Here is a 22,130-nt window from a genome sequence, read left to right as displayed (position 1 = left end):
GATAAGAAAAATGAAAATTTACCATACCTGATATGTATTTGTATAAACCTTTTTTGACTAATAAAAACTTTTTGAATAAAAAAAAAAAAAAAAAAAAAAAAAAGTAGTAGATTAAGGATGAAATATAATGAAGGAGAGTCTAAGATAAAAGAGAACACAATGGGCTTAGAAGTATGCACAAAAGACAATGTAGAGGTAGTGGGGGGAGCACATTTTTAATAAGGTATATATTTCATACAACAGTACACAGCGAAAGGAATAGGGGTGCCTTAGAACTGTATATATAGCCATATGGACTGCTTCTTTATTAATCTTTTATTCAAGACAATTTAAATACAGTTAGTCTTCAGCTTACGACCACAACTGGAACGAGAATTTCTATTGCTAAGAAGGATGTTTGTTGAGTGAGTTGTACCCAATTTTGCAAACTTTATTGTAACAATTGTTAGTGAATCACTGCAGTTGTTTCCACTACAGGGAACCTGGCTTCCCACCATTGACTTTGCTCGTTGGAAGTTGATTATGGAAGTCACAGATGGCAATCACATGACCTCGGGACACCACAACCATCATAAATACATGCCAGTTGCCAAGTGTCCAAATTTTGATCATGTGACCATGAGGATGCTGTGAAGTGAGGACTGGTCATAAATCACTTTTTCAGTGTCATTGTAACTTTGAATCATCACTAAACAAATGGCTGTAAGACAAGGGCTACCTGTACAGCATAAATATAATACCTTTTTGGAAATCTACCAAACCAGAGGCTCAGTGATGAGATTCAATTTAACAACCGGTTTTCTGCCCTAATGACCGGCTGGGTAGGCATGGCCATGGTGGGCATGGCCAGGGGCTGTGACAGGCAGCACTCAGCCTCCTGCACCCCACTGGGAGCAAAAATGAGCCTCAGGGGGGCACACTGAACCCCCCCACCACCTGTTTTGGGCCTAGTAAGCCTCCCTGCACTTACCTGGGAGCCAAAATGGGGCACGTGGGGACTCCTGGAAGGGGTGGGGTGGGAAGGGGTGGGGCCACCCAGCAATTTAATTACTGGTTCACCCAAACCATCCCGAACCGGCTGAATCCCACCACTGCAGAGGCTGGCTTATATAAGTTCCTCAGCAGTAAATGAAATAAGGTCCCACAATAAAGCGAAACTCCATACATAGTCTCTGTTAGACATGTTCTGCTAGGTTTTCTTAAAGGTAATCAAAATGATCCCACATGCCTTCAATGACTGATGCTGATACCCAAGAAATATCAGTTACAGTACAGCAACTGTGTTTTTCTTTTCTTTTCTTGACTCCCTTCTTATTTCCTATAAAATATGGAAGATTTCTGCAAGTGACTACGTAGGAAGAACTAGGAGCTAAGGAACTAAGAGTGAGCAGGCAAAAAAATAGGCTGTTGTTTCATAAACTACAAAATTATATTAATAGCATGGAAGCTGTTATTTAAATATGATAGAAAGAACAAACTCTCAACAATAGTTTAGAGAGTTGTATCATCCTGTAGCATAATTTTATAGCGAAGAATGGGATGTTAAATCAATGCACAGGATTAATGGTAGTGGGAACATGCTGAAAGGGATTTCCACTGTCTTAGAAGGCCACATTAAGTCCTAAAGGACTCAAAACAGTGAGATGCAGTCTAGGGCAGGGTTCTCCAACCTTGGCAATTTTAAGACTTGTGGACTTCAACTCCCAGAATTGGGAATTGAAGTCCATAAGTCTTAAAGTTGCCAAGGTTGGAGACCCATGGTCTAGGGCACAATGAGTAAACTAAGGAAGGCAGTTCTAATGATCTTCAGACCAAAGAGATAACAATACCAACAACAGATTCCACTGACTTTCTCTCTTTAAAAGTACTGCACTCTTTGTAGGTCTGAAGGGAAAACTAGCTGATACCTGTTCCTTGAAAGTGAATATGTACATTTAAATAGTTAGACTCCAAATCATAATATAAATTAAATGTGTCTGCCAAGAAATATGAACAAAGAACTTCCATACAAACATATTTTAAGTGATCCCCCCACTCCCCAATATCTGGACATTTAACAACTTTGTGTTTATAATGCATGAGGAGAAAGCAATTCACATAAATGCAAAATATATCTTTGTATATGAGTAATGTTCTAAGATAAACCTCACATAGTGAAACATTTAACTAGATATGAAACTGTTAGAATTGGTCTCTCTCTCTCTCTCTCTCTCTCTCTCTCTCACACACACACACACACACACACACACACACACACACACACACACACACATTCTGTTTTGCACAAATGAATCAATAATTTCTTGGTAGGCCCTGGACATCAAGCATCAATGATCTAACCTTGGGCAATCGGCAATAAAATTCAAAGTTGCTTTTAATGAAGCAAATCATAAGTGGTAGGAAGAAAAAAAAGAGAGGAATTGATTGGAAGTGCCTGGTGTTGTACCGATACATAATTGATGAGACTCCTAGAATGGCTTCAATAGCTACTAAATTATTCAGAATAGGCTCATTAGGGAAAGATTTCATTATGGGATAATTTAATTAAATGCTGGACAAAAAGAAGTAGAACCCTTATGGTAGCAACCCCTTCCATTGACACTGATGATTTGAAAACTGAGTTAGAGAGAATCAAGTTTGAAAAGGAAACCACTGTTAGTTGTAAAGATGCTGTAGGTTTTAAGACTGTTTTCACTGACTTGCAGCTTTGGTTCTACGGAAGCATTACAATTTTTGAAGCATTTATCCCATTTTTATTATTTTAAGGATAAAGAATCTAAAGGATACCTATCAGTAAAGAACCAGTTGATGCCTTAATAAATTGTTCTATGTGGCATTGATTCTGCTTAGGAAGGTTGATAAATATCTGAATATAGTAAAATGTTAGATGAGAAGCTTTCTGAGGACTGTTGGCAGTCTTCCCCCCCCACACCTCCTGCAAACTCTCTCTTTAATCCTATTAATGGCTTATGCAAGATAACAAGTGTACCAAACTTATGTCTGAAATAATTCATGGATTTGAATTTCTAAGAAAATCCAAAGCATTTATTGTTTTAAAGATGAATACCATGTACCTTTGTTAATTGGAGACTGACATTTTCCTTAATGTGCTTATATATATATTTAGAACTAAAAGGAAAATAGAAATGGAAATAATGGCAACATTTTGTTTTTCTTTTTTTTAATATGGAACACTTCACGAATTTGCGTGTCATCCAGTGGTCGTTTTCAAAATTTTCTACTACCGGTTCTATGGGTGTTGCTTGGTGGGTGTGGCATGGCTTGGTAGGCATGGCTTGGCATGGCAGGGGAAGGATACTGCAAAATCCCCATTTCCTCCCGATCAGCTGGGACTTGGGAGGCAGAGAATAGATGGGGGCGGGGCCAGTCAGAATTTTTACTACCGGTTCTCCGAACTACTCAAGATTTCCGCTACCAGTTCTCCAGAACTGGTCAGAACCTGCTGAAACCTACCTCTGGTGTCAACCTTGTGCAGGGGCCATGCTAATCTTCTCTGTATCGTTCCATTTTTAGTATGTGTGCTGCCGAAGCGAGCACAGCAACATTTTCTATTTGCATTCCATGTTGGGAGATATTTTTAGCTGGCACAAAGCAATGATGCAATAGTTAAAATTTTCATGACATGAATGAAGCATTCATTTTTTTGCCTACCTAATATAACTAATGAAAAATATAAATTCTTATCTGCTTTCATATCAAATATGAAAATGATTATGTTTTTCATTCAAAAGCACATTTGAGTGCTAAGCAGGATTTGGCAATGTAATACTATTAATTATAAGAGTTTTATGCTATGCCATTGTTTTACAGAAGATGACAACAGTTTTCATAATACCCCAGAATCCTTTTGCTACCTTAAACAAATACATATTAACAATACTGTGCATTTTTCAAATTTAGTTAGTATTAGGAACCTTTAAGCTGAAATGTTTGGTTAGTATTTAAGCTGATGACCAACTGTTTCCTCCCAGCAGATATTTTTTCAAGACAAAATAGACAAGGTCAGTACATGCAAATCAGAAAATATTTAAAAAGAAAGAAATTAACGTTTCTAGGCAGATTCATCAAATATACTTAAATGTCTTTTAAACTTCTGTATTGAAAAAGCAAACATCTGTTCAACATTTATGTATTATGTAAATCAAGCCTATTTCATAGGGCTCTATAGGATCACAAGATACTGCTTGTGAAGTTCCCTCCATCTGATTTATGCTGTGTTATTTGTATTCATAAATTCAGGCCTCTATAAGTAATAAAAACAAATCAACAAACCAAAACTGTGGAAAAAACAGGTTTTGTGACATAAATTTTACACAATAAAATTAGATGGATGGATTCCTACTCAGCTCACCATACTGAAAAGAATTAAGATGTTTTCAACTCAGAGTGAGATCCTCCTGGTTTAACAACCGGTTCAGTGATTGCGCACTTTGCACATGTGTGCGCACTTTGCGTGCGTGCGTGTTTAATGCGCACTGCATGCGTGTGCACAGTTTGAAGAAATCTTCACTTCCGTGTTTCTTCAGAGAAGAAACACAGCTGAGGCGTGGAAATCTGCTCTGCCGCTTGAATTAGCTGAGAAGATAAAGGTAGGAAAATAGTGCAGGCAGGCGGGTGGGCCCATCTGATTGTTAGGATGAACCAGTTCACTCCAGCTGATTGTCGGAGCTACTGGTTCACTCAAACTGGTCCGAACCGGTAGAATCCCACCCCTGTTTCAAATAACTACTTCCAGATTTGGATTGCACATATCAATGTGGTTCCTCTAAAGGAAGATTGTGTAAGTGCTATTCTTGTACACTGAAAGACAGAACCACATTCCAATATATAAACTTTGTGAACATTGATTTAATTACATTAAATTTAACGGGATTATTTTCAATATATTACATTTTTTTTCTTTCCCATTTGCTCATATTGAAAATGATAATTTGATTATAATTCTTGGAATAGGACTGAAGCTCTACACAGGATTTGGGAGGAGTGCTTGCACATTGCTATGGCCTTTGACTGTGCTCTCTTATAGCACAAATTGTTGGCTTTGTATAATGTTTTTCTAGAAATCTACAGTCAGCTTAATTCCTCAAATTTCAGCGGGACTAATCCACAAATTAATAATTATCACCATAACAATTCAGTTTCCAGGAGGAGCTTTGAAGTGCATGCAAATGCAAATCTAGAACCCAAATGCAACATTTTTAAGCCAGACATTTTTCAGGCAGTTGCTCCTGAGTGCATCAAACAACTTGAAGAGAGTGAAGCACTGCACAACTCTGTTTAAATACTCATACATACATATATGCATACATACCAGTGGTGCTATTCAGCTGGTTCTATCCGGTTCAGGCAAACCGGTAGCAGCAGCTGCAGGAGGCTCTGCCCACCCACCCAGACATCATCATGTTCCTTTTTTGACGCTCTGCGCATGCGCGGAAAGTGTGTGCACTCACATTTGCAAACTGGAGGCAAAGGTAAGTGAATACCACCCCTGATACATACATACATACTGTACATACATACATACATACAATAAGTGTGTGAAAAATGTTCCATCCAACAGAGCTGGTTCTCTAACTGAGTTGTACTCTTTGCAGTTGCTCAATGATATATAGTTTTAAAAATCTAAATATAAAAAGTTTAAATATAAAATAAATATATAATAAAAGAAGTGAAGCAGATTTTAAACTAAACTAAAGTAAAGTAAAGTAAAGTAAAGTAAACTAAACTAAACTAAACCTAAACTTAAACCTAAACCTAAACCTAAACCTGTTTCTAAAAAGCTAATGTGGGGGCTTCTTGTTTAACCAAGGAAATAGAGTTTGACAACTGGGAGGAAGGAGAGACCTTGTACTATTTGCTTAGATCACTTTCACTTGATAACATCCATCAATGAAGCAGGTCAAGGGCATGAAATTGATCAAATACCAGGATGACTCTGAATATTCCCCATGTAATAGGCATTCTGACAGTTTTAAAACTCTTCTGTTTTGCTGAGCTATTAAGTGCCTTTTCCCCCTCTCCCAATATTGCCTTTTCTGCATGCATATTTTACTTTTTTTTCCAAATGAGGGCATATCATAGACATTGGGATTTATTTTTATTTTTTTTTTAAATGGCTTAAGAAATAGTAAACATAGTAAATGTCTTTTTGGCTTTCACTGCAAGGTGTCCAAATCTGATGTAACATGAGACAGAGATTCAGAAGCAAAGAATTGCTTTACTTAACTAAAAACCAGGATTAAAGAACTGGGGGTAAGGTAAGAAAATTGAGGAAGTTCTACCTTTACCAGAGCTGAAATAAAAAAAATCAGGTGCCACTACTTATCTTCAAGTAACACTTGCAATCTTTCCAAAAAGAGAGTTTCACTGTCTCTTAAAAAACAAAACTAAACTTATTACCTTACTTATAAGAGCCAGACCAAAGGCTTCTCTTAAAGTTTCATAATTAAAATTAGTGTTATACAGAAAGATTCTCCTGCACTTTAAATTTGCTTTTGGCATTTCTTCCAAAGGACAACAGAATTTGATGGATGGAATGTGATGGTTTTGCACTAATTGGCCAAGAAGTAGATGTGAATGCCCTGTCATTCATGATACCCCCATCCTTACACTAACTAACCTGCAATCAGCTTGGCTTTTCATGCTTCAATAAAATCTGTTATCATGAAGTGATTTTTCCCATGGGCTTTTTAAAGGAAAGTGTGAATAGCCAAGGAGACCGAGGGAACAAGAAAAAGCTGTATAACAGAAAACAATCAGCAGTGGTGCCTTCTGCCTTTTCCAACAATAATGAAAGCTTATTATAATGAAATTACCAAAAGAAATTAGAAATTCCCTGAAGAAGAACAAAAGCCCATACCAGAAACTGCAAAGCAAATTTTCACACAGCATTAATTAAAATAGACAAACATTGACCTCCAAGATTTCTATTTGTACCTGTGGTGCCTAGCTCCCCATATTTTGAGGGTACGTATATGGTATTTTAAGCCAACTACATTTTAAGTTTCCATTGTTGTTGGAATCCAGACCAACTATACCAACTCCTTAGTCTATTGTCAAATATATTCTGTTAATTTATAAAATTGGATAGAGAAAATCATGATGCACTTAAGCAATGGGTAAATCAATACTAATGACAACAAATTACTTTGTATAATCAATGTTCAGAATTTGAAGACTCAATTTTTAATGCTTCCTAAGAACTTTGAATTGGGGCTTTGCTAAACATTGGAAGTAAAAGTTGAGGCTACAATTTTTATTTATTTATTTAGGGAATTTATATTGATGCCTATTCACAGATGGTGCGGTGGGTTACAGAATTTTGAAGCTGTAATGTTTTTATGTTATTCTACTGCACTAAAACGGGTTGGAAATCAATGCTTTTCTTTTTCTCTTCTCTTTTACCTGACACATTTTTCTTTCTCCTTTTCTCTCCCCCATTTCCCACTACTTTCATTTTTATTTGTATTTTATGCTTTGATAAGTTTAATAAAACTACACTTTTAAACAAACATTGGAAATAAATGTTTTTACATAGCACATTAGTAAAAACAAAGCATCTCCATTCAAAGCATTAAAGCAGCTGTGTCTTTTGCGTAGTCCATGCAGTTTTTTCCAAAGCTGTTCCCAGTTTTCTCAGTGGGAAGTATATGCTGAGATAATGCTTTGTAGAGTGAAGTACATACATACACACAAAGAGCAAGTTTTCAAAGCAGCCATGGAAGCCTTGTAAATGATGTGGCGGCCACTTTAATGTTTTAAAAAGGGGGGGCTTTGGTCAAGTAATATTTGCCAATTGTACATCTTTCGAACACTTTGCATGTACTACAAACCATCATTATTTTTATTTATCAAAAGGCTGTTCATGGGTGGGATTCAGCTGATTCAGACAAGTTCGGGCGAACTAGATGCTAATTTTACATCTGGTTCGCTGAACTTGTAGTTGCAAGGACTGGCTGGCCCCTCCTGTCCCTTCCAGGAGTCTCCACATGGCCTGTTTTGGATGCCAGGTAAGTAAGTGCAGGGCCCGCGCAGAGGTTCTGGAACGGCAAAAAACAGGCCTACTGGAAGTCCGGAAACCGGCCCATTTCTGGCCTCTGGAGGGCCTCCGGAGCCCAGGGGAAGCCATTTTTGCCCTACCATAGGCTCAAGGAAAGCCTCCGGAGCCTACCTTCTGCACCCCCCACCATGGTGCAGAAGGCCGAGTAGGCCATACCCACCATAGCCACACCCACCCAGCAACCGGGCAGAGAACTGGTTGCTAAAATTTTTGAATCTCACCCCGAGGCTGTTACACATTGTACTGAAATTTGGTAGGCTTCGCTGTGCCTTAAAAAGTATTGTAAAATCCAATTTACAGTACATTTACAAAATTAATTAACAGTCAGAATAGATGCCAGAAATAGACCAAGTTACAAAAGTAATCAAAAAAAGAAATCCTTACCTGCCTGACTGGAAGTAAGCCTCATTATATTCAATGGATCTTACTTTTGTGTAGATATATATAGAATTGCATTGTTTCCAAATGCTAGTAGAGAAGCCAGGTTTCCCCCCCCAAACCTAAGCACCTATGATAATGACACATAAACTATGAAATTGATTGCAAAATAAATTGCAAATTCAATGCCCACCTGACCAAAAGCTTATTTCAATTATTTTAGAATAAAAAGGCTTTTTAAAGTATCTGGTGAAATTAACGTCTCTTCTGTTGTAAATACTCTTTCTCTTGGAAATTGTATTTCCTCAGTGATAATAGAAATTAGAGATGGATAAAATGTATTAGACCTACTTAAGACATGGATATGTTCCCAGGCCTGGGGGTTAGAATATTACAGGGAACCTGTGAAGTTCTTGTTGTTTTGTCTCAATTGGTTTAGTTCCTTGGCTGCTGTGTATGTTGCTTTTAGATTGTTTTTAAATGGTGCTGATTCTTGCAGGATCACCAATAGTTTGAGATTTGGGGCATTTTTAATATATTAATAATTGTAGCAGGTGTTTTTAATTTAATGCATGCAATAATTGTTAACTGGGGTGGTGCGATGGCTCAGTGGTTAAGACGCTGGGCTTGTCAGCTGGAAGGCCGGCAGCTCAGGTTTGAAACCTGAGCTCCATGTGACGGGGTGAGCTCCCATCCTTGCCTCAGCTCCTGCCAATCTAGCAGTTTGAAACCACACAAAGGCAAGTAGATAAATAGGTACCACTTCAGTGGGAAGGTAATAGCACTCTGTGATGGCCACATGATTGTGGAAATGTCTTCAGACAGTGCTGGCTCAATGGCCTTGAAATGGAGATGAGAACCACCCCTTACAGTCAACAATGACTGGCAGAGTAAAATCTGCAGGTACTCCTTTACATTTTACCTTAATAATAAATTCCTATTTAGTTTGGGGGGGGCGGTCTGATGGATGCTATCTGCTATCATACCACCATGTTATGTTATCTAAAACTCTTTGCAAGTTGGTATTTTTGTCTGATACAAACTGCATTTTAGCTAAGCTGGCTGGAGAATTCTGGGAGTTGAAGTCCACCAGGCTTAAAGTTGCCAAGGTTGGAGACCCCTGATCTGGGATACTGTATTCAGCCTCTTTCAAGATAGGTTTACATGCAGTATTAATTCATCAAGCCAAATGCAGGTCCTGTTCATGGACAACAGACCATAGTTTATTTCTTCCACTTCCAGTACCTGGCAAGTACCTTGACAAGCTACAATTCAGGCCTGGTAGACTGCATTTAGCTTGTTGTTAGGTCACAAATTGTGCGGGTCTTGCCTGAAGCTTTAAAAAGTAAGACGTAATTGGATATCACTTTGGGAAGTTGAAAGTTGACAATGCAAACAAGAGGATAGAACCAAGGAGTCAATAAACATATAATTTCTATTCTTCCTGCACATAAACTGAACTGGCAGGGGTGTGACATTCCTAGCATTTTAACCCAGGAAAAAGCCTAATCCCTGTTTAATGGTCTTTGAATGGAAGTGGTCAGCAGTTTGGTAAATGTTTAAGTGACAGATTGATAGACACCAAGCTAACACTTTAATCCTGCCTGCAGGCCATAGCACCAGTAGACAGGTTCTCTTTTACACTCCAAAGTTTGGGGTGGAAGGCAGAGGGGATTTATTTCCAAGTCGACCTAAAGTGAGAAGGGAAAGCCAAAAGAAGAACAAAATCAGCCTTGGGTATTTATAGGCATGAACAAACAGACCTTTAAGTATAGTATCTGCTGTATCTAGCTTCCCCCCCCACTTCTAAATCACCTTTTACAAAGGGCCTTAATTCTTAATCCTTTTTACCCTATTTCACTTATCTATTTAAATAACTTTGGGTGCTAACTTTATCTGTTAGTTGCCCTGATTGATTCTATACAATATTTTCATTTCATTAAATAAATACGTAAATAAATAACATCACTCAACCAATCACTGCAGGATTTGCTTCTTCTTTGAGCTAGAAATGTTGCAAAAATGTCGCCATAGAATGTAATATGTTAATGTTACCTTTTCAGGTAAGTCCTGCGTCTTTATTTTAAAATAGGGATGGAGAGGTTTTTGATGGTCATCAGTTGGGGGTCTAAGAATTGATAAGCCCACAATGTGTATATGGGAGAGATTTGAGAGGAAATTGTGGATCTAGACATATGGGTAGAGATAGAACTACTTACAGAATTTTGGATAGGTTCAATTGGCCAAGGAGGTTCTGTGGAGAGATGGCCCAGTATTGTAAAACCTGCCTTGTGTGTCAGTTGGCAAAGTCAAAAGGGGAACACAACAAAATTCCTTTGAAAGGAGTACCTTTAGTAACCAGCAAATATATTCTGGTTAACAGAATAACAGGGTTGGAAGAGACCTTGGAGGTCTTCTAGTCCAACCCCCTGCTCAAACAGGAGGCCCTGTATCATTTCAGTTGCTGGATGTGACTATGTCATTTGGTATGTTGAAGCAGTTCCATTAAGGAATGTGACTACCCAAAGAATAGCAGAGGAGTTGATCAAAATTGGTTAATGTTCTTATTTTGTATATGTTTTGCATTTATATACACTTATATTGTTCCACAGTAAGCAATGCAGGGCCCAAAGCATGAATATTTGTAAATAGCATCAAATTAAATTATTTTTAAAAATATTAAAATAGCTGAGGTCACCAAATCATGAGTTTTCGCCATTCTTGCCTGAGATTTTACAAGCTTCTAGGCAAATACATATAAGGCTTTGAATGTAAATCCGTAGAATTCTTATGACAGTTTCACCATTTTTGAAAATTAAATGGTTTCCTGAGCAACTGCTAGTCCATTTTATATGTTTCTTTCAACTTTTAAAAAGTTAGCATTATTTTTGTTTTTAAAAATATTGAATAGGAAAATATTCTTATTTTTTTAAGGCACTTTAAGCCAGTGGTCTCCAACTTTTTGGGCACCAGGGACCAGTTCTGTGGAGAGAAGTTGTTCTGCAGATCGGAGGGGGGCATGGTTTCACGTGCTGCCTGCATCCCCCAGATGGGATTTCGCTTGTTTGTGCCAGTCCACAGACTGGAGGGGACCCCTGCTTTAAACCACCTGTTGGAAAATAAAAAGATATCAAAAGTAACTAAAATTAATAAAGAAAGACATGAATGTTAGCAACAGAAAATACCAAATCCAGGGGGACAGGTAACTGCTGTATAGGTGTGCTAAAGGTAAGTCTTCTTGAATCAAGTTCACTTTTGGTCTGTGTCAGCGGTGGGATTCAAGTAATTTAACAACCGGTTCTCTGCCCTAATGATTTCTTCCAACAACCAGTTTGCCAAACTGCTCAGAAAGTTAACAACCGGTTCTCCCAAAGTAGTGCGAACTGGCTGAATCCCACCACTGGTCTGTGTACTTTCCCTAACAATAGTAATAGAAGCTATGATTACAATAATACAGAAGTTGTTGTTGTTGTTTTTAGACTTCCCAATCTAACCTGCCATCCTGAGATTTCCTTTTCTTTTTGAATTTTTTAAAGTTTTTATTTCTTATACACATATTGTAAATGTACATTCTCTTATCCATAATTGATCATACATACTGTACACATTTTTTTTCTAAAGAAAGCATAGAGATAAGGCATTTTGATTACATTCGGGGTTGCTCTTCTACCCTTTCTTTTCCCTCATTTTACAACAAACCTTCTTCTCCTTCTTCTTTCTTGCCCTTCCCTACCTCCTCTCCTTCTTTCTTTCTTCCTCCTCACTTTCCTCTTCCCTACTTCCCCTTCCTTTCCCCCACTCCTCCCCTCTTTTCCCCCTTTCTCGCCTTCTCTCCTACTCTTGTCCCCTATCCTCATCCTGAGATTTCCTGGTGGTCTCTCATCAAAACACAGACCAGGTTTGATACTGCTTTTTCCAGATCAATTGAGTCCAGAAGGATGCTGCAACTTATTATTCTGGACTGATGTCTAATGAGGCAGATGACAGCACCTACAGCACCTACATGAGAAAGCACTAGTGCATATAACCTACCAGTAATGTGTTCTTATATTATATAATGTAATTATGTATCCATAAACTGTTATTGACACATTTGACAGATCTGTCTTTTGTCTAGGCCAAAAAACATTGATTTTTATACTGTTTAATTAAAATAATTTCCCAAGTCTAATTTTCTCAATAGGATTAGAATAATGTTTAAGATTTTATAACCTATTCTTTTCTGTACATGTTGCATTAAAATACATGAGTATATATTTTATGGAATCACTCCTTCTACTGATAGCATTGTATATGTCTGTTAGTAAACCAGAATACGTATGTACATACATACATATATATACCCTCGTTATAGTTGGAAAAAGGAAATGAACTAAAGTAGACAGTCTAAACTGTTGTACTAGCAAAAGAAATACGATAGTTTTTTTAATATATGCATCAGATTTTCATCAGATTTTCCCCCGTTGAAATTGGAAATTTTCTTGCCAACATATTTCTGCTGGAAATATGTGTGTGTTTAAAATCCCTTTCTCATTGGGAAATATTTTTTTTTTTAGAAAAGAGTTTCTGCTAATGATTGACAGCTGCACTCAAACCATGAGGATTATAAAGGATCAGAGGGGATTTTCTCATTTATTTTCATTAACCCTTAAGTTAACACGCCCCATTTACTTCTGAATTCTACTTCAGTCTTCCCAATGTCCTTTAACAGCTAATTCTGTTGTCAAATTCAGATTTGTGTGTGAGAGAGAATAAAAGTGTGTGTACAGTGTATATATGTATGATTATTATTTTCTAATCTACATAGAAAAAAATAAGTAGACCAATCCTTGAAATTTTTATTTACTTATTAATCAAATGTATATAGCTGCCCGTTTCATGATAAGTGACTCTGGACAGTGTACAATATTGAATGAGGATAGGATTGCTATAAAAGCCCCCATCTGAATTTTCCAACATCTAGATAGGTCTCTGATGATTAACAGTCAAGGGATAAAATTAAAATGTTATAAAATTAAAAAAAAATACTCTCATTTATACTGTCCATAGGGATAGTTCATTGTTGAATGTGCCATCTGGCAAATGTAATTTAAGTAAGAAAAAGTTTTTCCAGATATGATACCATGCTCACATTGCCCTCCCTGAAATCCACTCATGACTTTTAGAACTGTAGTTAAATCTATCTAAAAGCCAGTCAGTCATCTTGATTTGTGGGAAACAGATGGCAGCGCTGTAATCTTTCTTCTTCAGAAAAGACTTGCTCAGAATTAGATGATTTCAAGATAGACAGTCAAGGATATAAAATCACAAAAGTTACTTCAATTCTACTTTTTCAGAGGGTGTGTTGCTGTACAAAACACAATCTGGAAAAAATGTACATCTATGGTCTTCATTGGAAGTCAGGCAGCATATATATTTAAATCATAACTCTAAATGCAGATTGTGCAAAGAAGCAGGAGAAACAGCCTATCATACAGTATACACAGCTCATGCAAAAATCTTGCACAAATTGATTAAAACAACAATATAACATAGACATCAAAATGATGCACTGGAACATCTGTAAAAATTACCATGTGCCAGTAATGAAAAATTGGTGGGAACATGTACTTGAAAAAGTAGATGAGGATAAACAGATTAAAATATAGTGGGATTTCCCAATACAAACTGATCAAGTCTTGGCTCATAACACACCAGAATTAACTGCGATTGAAAAAGAAGAAAATGTGGATAATTCCTGTGGCAATGCCAGGGGATAGTATAAAAAAAGAGAAAGAATTGGGGAACATCACAAAGTATCAAGATGAAAATGGAAGTTGAAAGATTATGACATAAACTGCCTTGGTGGTCCCAGTGGTTATTAGCATACTAGGATTGCCGTACCAAAAAAATCTTGGACAGCACTTATAAAATCTGCACATTGATAAAATTTCCATTTGTCAATTACAAAAGGCCATACTGCTTGGATCTACAAATATACTACACTGATATACACCATGACAGTGATGGCTAAACTTTTCCGGACCAAGTGCCCAAAGGCTGTGTGCATGCCCAAACCCCAAAATGCATACACGGCCCCCATTCATGCACCCCACCCCACACACATGCACACATAGGCCCCTTCCACGTGCCCCCCTAGGCATGCACGTGCTGCCACTGCACGCATTCCACCCCCATGCATGCGCAGCAGAGACCCAATGACCAGCTGGCTGGCAGGAGGCGCACATGCATGCGGAGCTAAACTGAGAAGATGGTTCTCGTGCCTACAGAGAGAGGGCTGCATGCCACGTGTGGCACACGTGCCACAGGTTCACCATCATGTCACTATGACATCCTTGGTTCTTGGGAAGAACTTGATGCACATGAAGGCCAACACCAGTTTAAGAACTGGCAGTTGTGATATCACATTGTTGTATATGTAATAATTATACCTGCACCTCTACTTGCACCTGTGCCCACCCATCCTTGTCCAACCACTTACACTACCCCTGCTTTAGCTATGGTATCTACTCTCATAGATGAAGGTATTATTGATGAACACCGGAGTGACGAATGGAAAAACCTTTGCACCTTGTCTTCCTGTAAATGGTGGCTTTAGATTAATGTACATTTGCATCTCAAAACTCTTCCAGCAAGATGCATCAGGGCTCCCCTTTAGGTCAGACTGTTCCTTATTTGGCAAGTCAACCAATTATGCCAGACATTTCAGAGACATCTGGACTTAATTATGGCAGCATTAGCTGTTCATTGGGATGTTTTGACTAGAGCTCTTCAGTAGGATTTATTGTACTTTATAGTTGTTTATTTGCCAATCAAACTCCACCTTTAACTCAGAATTGGTGCTTCAATCTCTTCCAAATAAAAGGAACACAAAATAGACCTCCACTGACCCCCTAGGTTGAAGGTCACCCATCCATTACTCAAAGACTTAATGCTCTGAAAGCTAAGGAAAAATTGCTTGTTCATAGGGAGAAGTGTTAGAGCAGGTTAAAATTAACCTGCTAATCAGAACCAGCTAATCTGAGATGTTCAAGAAAGAGTAGATATTTCTGGGAGGGAAGCATTTTTTTAAATGACATGATGTACAAAATGCATTGGACTTTCCATGATATATTCCATCTTAACCTATGTTTAGAAGATACTGGTTGAGGTCAAAACTGGTCTACCATATCTATCAACTATGGGATAATTAATAAAATGGTCAATGAGAAACCAATGGGAAAGAGTTGTAGATGCAGTAGTGCAGTGGAGGAGGGAAAGTAATAATTGTCTGTGTGTTTTCACACAATGCCCTTTACTGTTTTCCCAAAGTCTTCATATTTATAGACTTCTTGTATATTCTAATTTCTATAACCTCAAAACAGTGTAAACAATATTGTAAAACAATAAAGCCATCTAATAAAACGATAAATATTCTAGGTGCCAGCTGTACAGAAAAAAAAAATCCTCTTCAGCAAACTAAAAAAACTCTAGGGTCTAGACTCCTGCTAAGGGTAGGACTACAAAAATCAGATTCAGTTGTGATTCAAGGATATATTTTTAAAGCAATAAAGAGTCAGTTTTCAGATAGCAAGATTCATTTCCTTTAATGGGGAGAGGCCAAGGTAAATTCCCTGCAACAGGTCTATGGGGTAGGGCAGAAATTGTGGAGAATAAGGAATGTGGGAAAACAGATTATCCATCAATCCTGCAGAAATCTAGCAATTTCAGTGGAAACACCAGCTTTGTAATGTTTCAAACAAGCAGGTGCAGAGCCACTAATAAATCCAGTCAGTCCCAAAATCAGGCAATGCCTGAGACCAAGTTGGTCCAGGAATGATTCTCTGATCCTCCTCTTTTAACAGTGGTTCTGACTGTTAGTTGTTTACGAGTTCTTTACTCTCTTCTCCAACTTCCTTCATTTCTTCTCTGACTTTCTCTTTCTGCTGCCCCACCCACTCTGATTACACTCTTGAATCACATTCTTCTGATGTCAATCGTTCTTCCATTAATTCTCCTCTTTCAGTGGGATGGAGAAATAAAAGTCTTTCTAAACTATATTATTGCTGGTGTATATGAATATTCACAGAAGTGAGAGACTGGGACTGCATGCGGATGCTGCCCTTCACTGGCCAGCAATAATTTTCACAGTTCGGATAGCAATTATGTTGCCCAGTCCCAGGAAATTTTATACTGCCATCAGTTACAAAGGTAAATAGTAAATATCTTATTTTTTTTAAAAAAGATCTCTTGGCAAGATTGCCTCATTTACTGTTGAATTTTTGCAAAGCTTAATTTGTTCATATTAATGAAGGAGTCAGTGAGGGCAAGCCATAACATATGATCTGTGTATTGCAGTAGAAACATGGGTGGTTTATTCTCTTTTTGCTAGCTGCTCTTTCCTTAATGAAAAACATTCCAACTGAACGGACTTGTAAGGCTCTTGGGAGCAGAAATGACCCCATGAATAGTGAGGAACAAATGAACTGGGTCTCTAACAAATTTCAATGATGCCAAGAGGGTCACTAATAAAAGCTGAGGCAGAGGAATGATTTCATCAGATCACTGACCAGTGGACTTCCTTGACTGCTCCCAGCTTTGGAACTCTGTATTTTGTATATAGTCAAGCTAGCAAATACATTTTTATTTACTTTACAATCTATTTAATATGCTTGTAGATAATGGGTTAATGCAACTAAAACATTAACTCAGTGGTGAAATTCAAATTTTTTTGCTACCAGTTCTGTGGGCATGGCTTGGTGGGCGTGGCTTGGTGGGCATGGCATGGGAAGGATACTGCAAAATCTCCATTCCCACCCACTCCAGGGGAAGGATATTGCAAAATCTCCATTCCCACCCCACTCTGGGACCAGCCAGAGGTGGTATTTTCTGGTTCTCTGAATTACTTAAAATTTCTGCTACCGGTTCTCCGACTACTCAAAATTTCCACTACCGGTTCTCCAGAACCTGCTGGATTTCACCCCTGCATTAGCTGCATTATGCAACTAATGTGTATGCTTTTAATAAATTTGAATACAATTTTCCATTATATTTTAATGGATGTTATTTTCTTTTTTTTTTTAATTTGCATTTATATCCCGCCCTTCTCCAAAGACTCAGGGCGGCTTACACTATGTTAGCAATAGTCTTCATCCATTTGTATATTATTTACAAAGTCAACTTATTGCCCCCAACAATCTGGGTCCTCATTTTACCTACCTTATAAAGGATGGAAGGCTGAGTCAACCTTGGGCCTGCAGTAATTGCAAGCAGCTGTGTTAATAACAGACTGTCTTAGCAGCCTGAGCCACCAGAGGGTCATTTGTTTGTTTGATTTGTGTACCATGTATTGGATGAAAGAAGCAAACTATCAATTTGAAATAGTGAAATAATTCATGGAAAGTAACACAAGCACTGAAACAAGGGACAATAATAAATAATTTATGATAACGAGACATATGCAGAATTAGTGGCCCCTCTACTGTACTCTACTTGTGTGCCTCAGCCAGAAATCCATGCCTGTAGTGTATGAAAGTCTCAATTTCAATCAGAATAGAACTGGAAGGGACCTTGAGGTCTTCTAGTCCTATCTTTTTGACACCGAGTGCTGAAACTGGAGCATGCATGTGCACATGTGCACATGCACCAGAACCCAGAAGAGCAGCTGGCTGGTGCACATGCATGCGATGGAACCCGGAAGAGCATCTGGCAACGGCATGCGTGCCCACAGAGAGGGCTTGCGTGCCACCTCTGGCATGCGTGCCATAGGTTTGCCATCATGACCCTATACCATTTCAGAGAAGTTGCTGTCTGGTCTCTTCTTAAAAACCTTCAGTGATGAAGTACCCACAACTTCTGGAGGCAAGCCGTTCCACTGGGTTAATTATCCTCAGTGTTAGGAAGTTTCTCATTAACTTGAGGTTGCTTTTCTCCTTAATTAGTTTCCATCCATTGTTTCTTGTCTTGCCTTCTGGTGCTTGTGCCGCAGAGTCTGTGTTGCTGTTGCTGTTTCACTTACTGTATATAGGTTGACTTATGACCACAACTGGGACCAGAATTTCCATTGCTAAACAACACAGTTGTTAGAGTGAATCACACCCAATTTTATAAACATTTTTGCCACCGTTGTTAAGTGAATCATTGTAGTTCTTAAGTGAATCTGGCTTCCCCCATTGACTTTGCTTGTTGGAGGGTGACTGGAAAGGTCATAAATGGCAATCACGTGACCCTGGTGTCAGGTTCTGGTGCATAAAGAAAACACCACACACACAAATGATGGTTTGAATCCTTTACCAGCACGAACGAACTTTCATAAAGCAATACAGAAAGATTTTGTTGGAGCTAATGCTTTGTGCTCCCCACCACCTTATAAAGCTTTATTACCTAGCTGACCCTTAACCTGGCTCCTCCCTACTCATTAATCATTGTTCCATTAGATACTGTAATTAGGCATTACTCCCGCACACACCCAGCCTGGTGGCCACTCCTCCAGATTGGCCAGCATTTCAGCCATTTCCAAGCCTCTCCAGATTAGTAATCATTACAGCCGTTTCCAAACTTCTCCGTAACTCACAGCCTCTCAGCTGCTTTCAACAGCTGCTTGCTCAGCATCTCCGAGCTGCACTCGCTGCCAAGTCCATTCAGAAATGCTTGCTGCCAGTCTGAGTGCCTTAAATGTCCGGAGGGGGCTGCCATGGCGATGAACACGTCATCAAGCGGCACTTACAGCTGATGAGCGGCAAGGGCGCAAGCCAGGAGAGGGATCTTCACATTGCTTGGTAGCCAGCAGGTAAGCTGAGGAGCCAGGGTGCCATGGGAGCCGCCGCGTCACCAGAACCTCCACACCCACCGGAATGGCAGCCCTGACACATGGCCACACATTGGGGCTGACACTGGGATGCTGTGATTGTCGTAAATACATGCTGGTGCCAAGCGCCTGAATTTTGATCACGTGACTATGGATATGCTGCAACTATCATTAAGTGCAAGGACCATTTGCTAGTCGCTTTTTAAAATACGCTCGAAACTTCAAATGTTCACTCAACAAATGGTTGTAGGTTGTAGGTTGTATGTGGAGGACAACCTGTAGTTCAACTGATTGAGGACCTAAAATGCCAAGAACTCCTATTTCTTTCCTGCCCAGACAACTGGACAGCTACTTGTCTGAAATGGTATAGGGTCTCCTGCAATGGAATGCATGGAAGAAAATGATTCATATTTATAAAGAAAAAAACTGAAATTCATTGAGATTTTTGTAATCCTGCCCCCTCCAGCGTCTACTGGAGTTGGATGGCCAATAAATATAAATAAATAAGTTCCTTACAACTGTATCGAAGTCTCATTTGTTGTTTTTCAGAAGAAGAGCTAAACCTACAATTTAGCATTCTGAATTCAGGCAATCATGATTAAAAGGATTGATCATCTAATATACTATGAATACAAAAAAGCAGATTAAAATTGTTAAAATTACCTGCTTTATTGCCTTTAAGGAAGTGAGACTATTTGTTTCTGTCCAGAAGCCAAATATATGCCTAGGATACATATTATAATTTGATCTTTGGTTTCTTGGCCATATGATGTTTTTAGTTTCCAATGATCTAGAATTATAGAATGTCTGGTGTACCCAAATATGGACAGTCAAGAAATACTTTCATAGGATTAATAAATTATATGTCAAAATCCAACACTTTCAAGGGACATCTGTAGTAATTTGCAGCTTTACAGCTAAGATGCTGAGCTTGTCGATCAAAAGGTCGGCAGTTCAGCGGTTTGAATCCCTAGTGCCACGTGATGGGGTGAGCTCCTGTTATTTGTCCCAGCTTCTGCCAACCTAGCAGTTCGAAAGCATGTAAAAAATGCAAGTAGAAAAATAGGGATCACCTTTGGTGGGAAGGTAACAGTGTTCTGTGCACATTTGGCATTTAGTCATGCCAGTCACATGACTATGGAGACGTCTTCAGAAAGCGCTGGCTCTTTGGCTTTGAAACAGAGATGAGCACCTCCCCTTAGAGTCGGGAATGACTAGCACATACGTGTGAGGGGAACCTTTACCTTTACCTAATATTATTCATAACCCCCTAAATTGTTTCTCATTTCTAATATTAGCTTACATTCCGAATGGGAAGCTCCTGTACCTTAAGAGAATTTAGAGTAATAACTTCCAAATCTATTTTTTAATATTATAAATAGATTATTTTCCCTTGTATAAAATAATATTATTTATTGAACCTACTTTGGTTCTCAGTCCAGGAGTTCTCAAATATCATCACTAGCAATGAGAACATCTGTTTATAATTGAACTAAATTGGGGGGGCAACTTAAAAGGTCATGTCATATAATTGTTTTAATAATTTGAATTGCACATTTGTTTAATGTATGGTGCATTTAAGATAATTTTTCAGATCAACAAACATTTGCTGAGAGGCTTACTATGGGCAACAAGATTCGGACAATGGCATTTTCTAAGGATTAGCTTTGCAAACACAAATGCACATATGGCAACCACTCTTGTTATACAAAATATAAATCAGCCCTAAGAGAACGCTTTAACAATTGCCATCACTAAACACATGCAATAGTCTGATTGCTTTGTTGTTCCTTTGTGACATAACACCTGAAAGCACCTTTTAGCTTAGCAACCTTTTAAAGGACGATGTTATGATGTAGGTCTTTAATGCACTTTTGTTCTCTCTAATTATAAGGAAGAGTGGATGGGAAGGGCAGGTGCTAGGTAAGAACAAAGCTGTTTGCTTCAATAATCAAAGCTGAGTACACCGGATATCAGGAGAGAAAAATAATTGTTCCAGTAAACCTGGAAACACAGTTTAATAAATATAAAAAAAAATACAGGACAATTCTCTCACTCCAGACATCTGCCAAGATCAGCTAGTATAAAACAGTTTCCTGAATAGGCTGGATCATCATTATTGAATTTAGCATTATCACAAATCTGATCATTGTTAGCTTGAGTTTCATATTTTTTTTCTGTTTTCCTTTCCTATTCCCTTCTTAGTTTGCCCCAAGAGATCTTTGTCTAGACAGTGACCTAGGAATGGGGGTGGGTGGGAGGTGGATGGGCATATGGGGAGAGAAGAATGAGAAAAGATGACATGACAGGGGGAAGGGAAATTCCCTACATTTGCTTTAATCTACAAAAGCGAGACCCAGAAATCTGCTTTTCTTAAGTTCTTGATTTTTTCTTGAAAGTGAAATTGGACAGAGATGAAGGCTCATTTATCTGTACAAAAAGTCATTCGAGAGAAATTAATTCTAGATTCTCAGAACTGGATTCATGGCCAAAGAATGTCCATTGACATCAATGGGACATATTAATCTTCATCCCACTCTGAATATGACTATGTCCAGATTCATTTAGAATAGAATAATAGAATAACAGAATTGGACCTTGGAGATCTTCTAGTCCAACCCCCTGCTTAGGCAGGAAACCCTACACCACTTCAGACAAATGGTTATCCAACATCTTCTTAAAAACTTCCAGTGCTGGAATATTTACAACTTCTGGAGGCAAGTTGTTCCACTGATTAATTATTCTGTCAGGAAATTTCTAGGTTGCTTCTCTCCTTGATTAGTTTCCACCCATTTCTTCTTGTCCTGTCCTCAGGTGCTTTGGAGGATAGTTTGACTCCCTCTTCTTTGTGGCAACTCTTGAAATATTGGAATACTGCCATCATAT

At 38.4% G+C, this 22,130-nt stretch overlaps 1 non-coding gene across 1 annotated transcript; it reads right to left on the bottom strand.

Moving 5' to 3' along the window:
* Nucleotides 1-3,455: 3,455 nt before the first annotated feature.
* LOC131196453 (U6 spliceosomal RNA) lies at nucleotides 3,456-3,558 on the bottom strand. Its single transcript, XR_009154737.1, has one exon. It is a non-coding gene; the product is annotated as a U6 spliceosomal RNA (small nuclear RNA).
* Between the last annotated feature and the right edge of the window lie 18,572 nt (nucleotides 3,559-22,130).

This window comes from Ahaetulla prasina, chromosome 3 (assembly GCF_028640845.1).
Source record: "Ahaetulla prasina isolate Xishuangbanna chromosome 3, ASM2864084v1, whole genome shotgun sequence".
NCBI lineage: Eukaryota > Metazoa > Chordata > Lepidosauria > Squamata > Colubridae > Ahaetulla > Ahaetulla prasina.
Note: the sequence above shows the minus strand (reverse complement) of the source record. Positions and strands in the feature narration are given on the sequence as shown.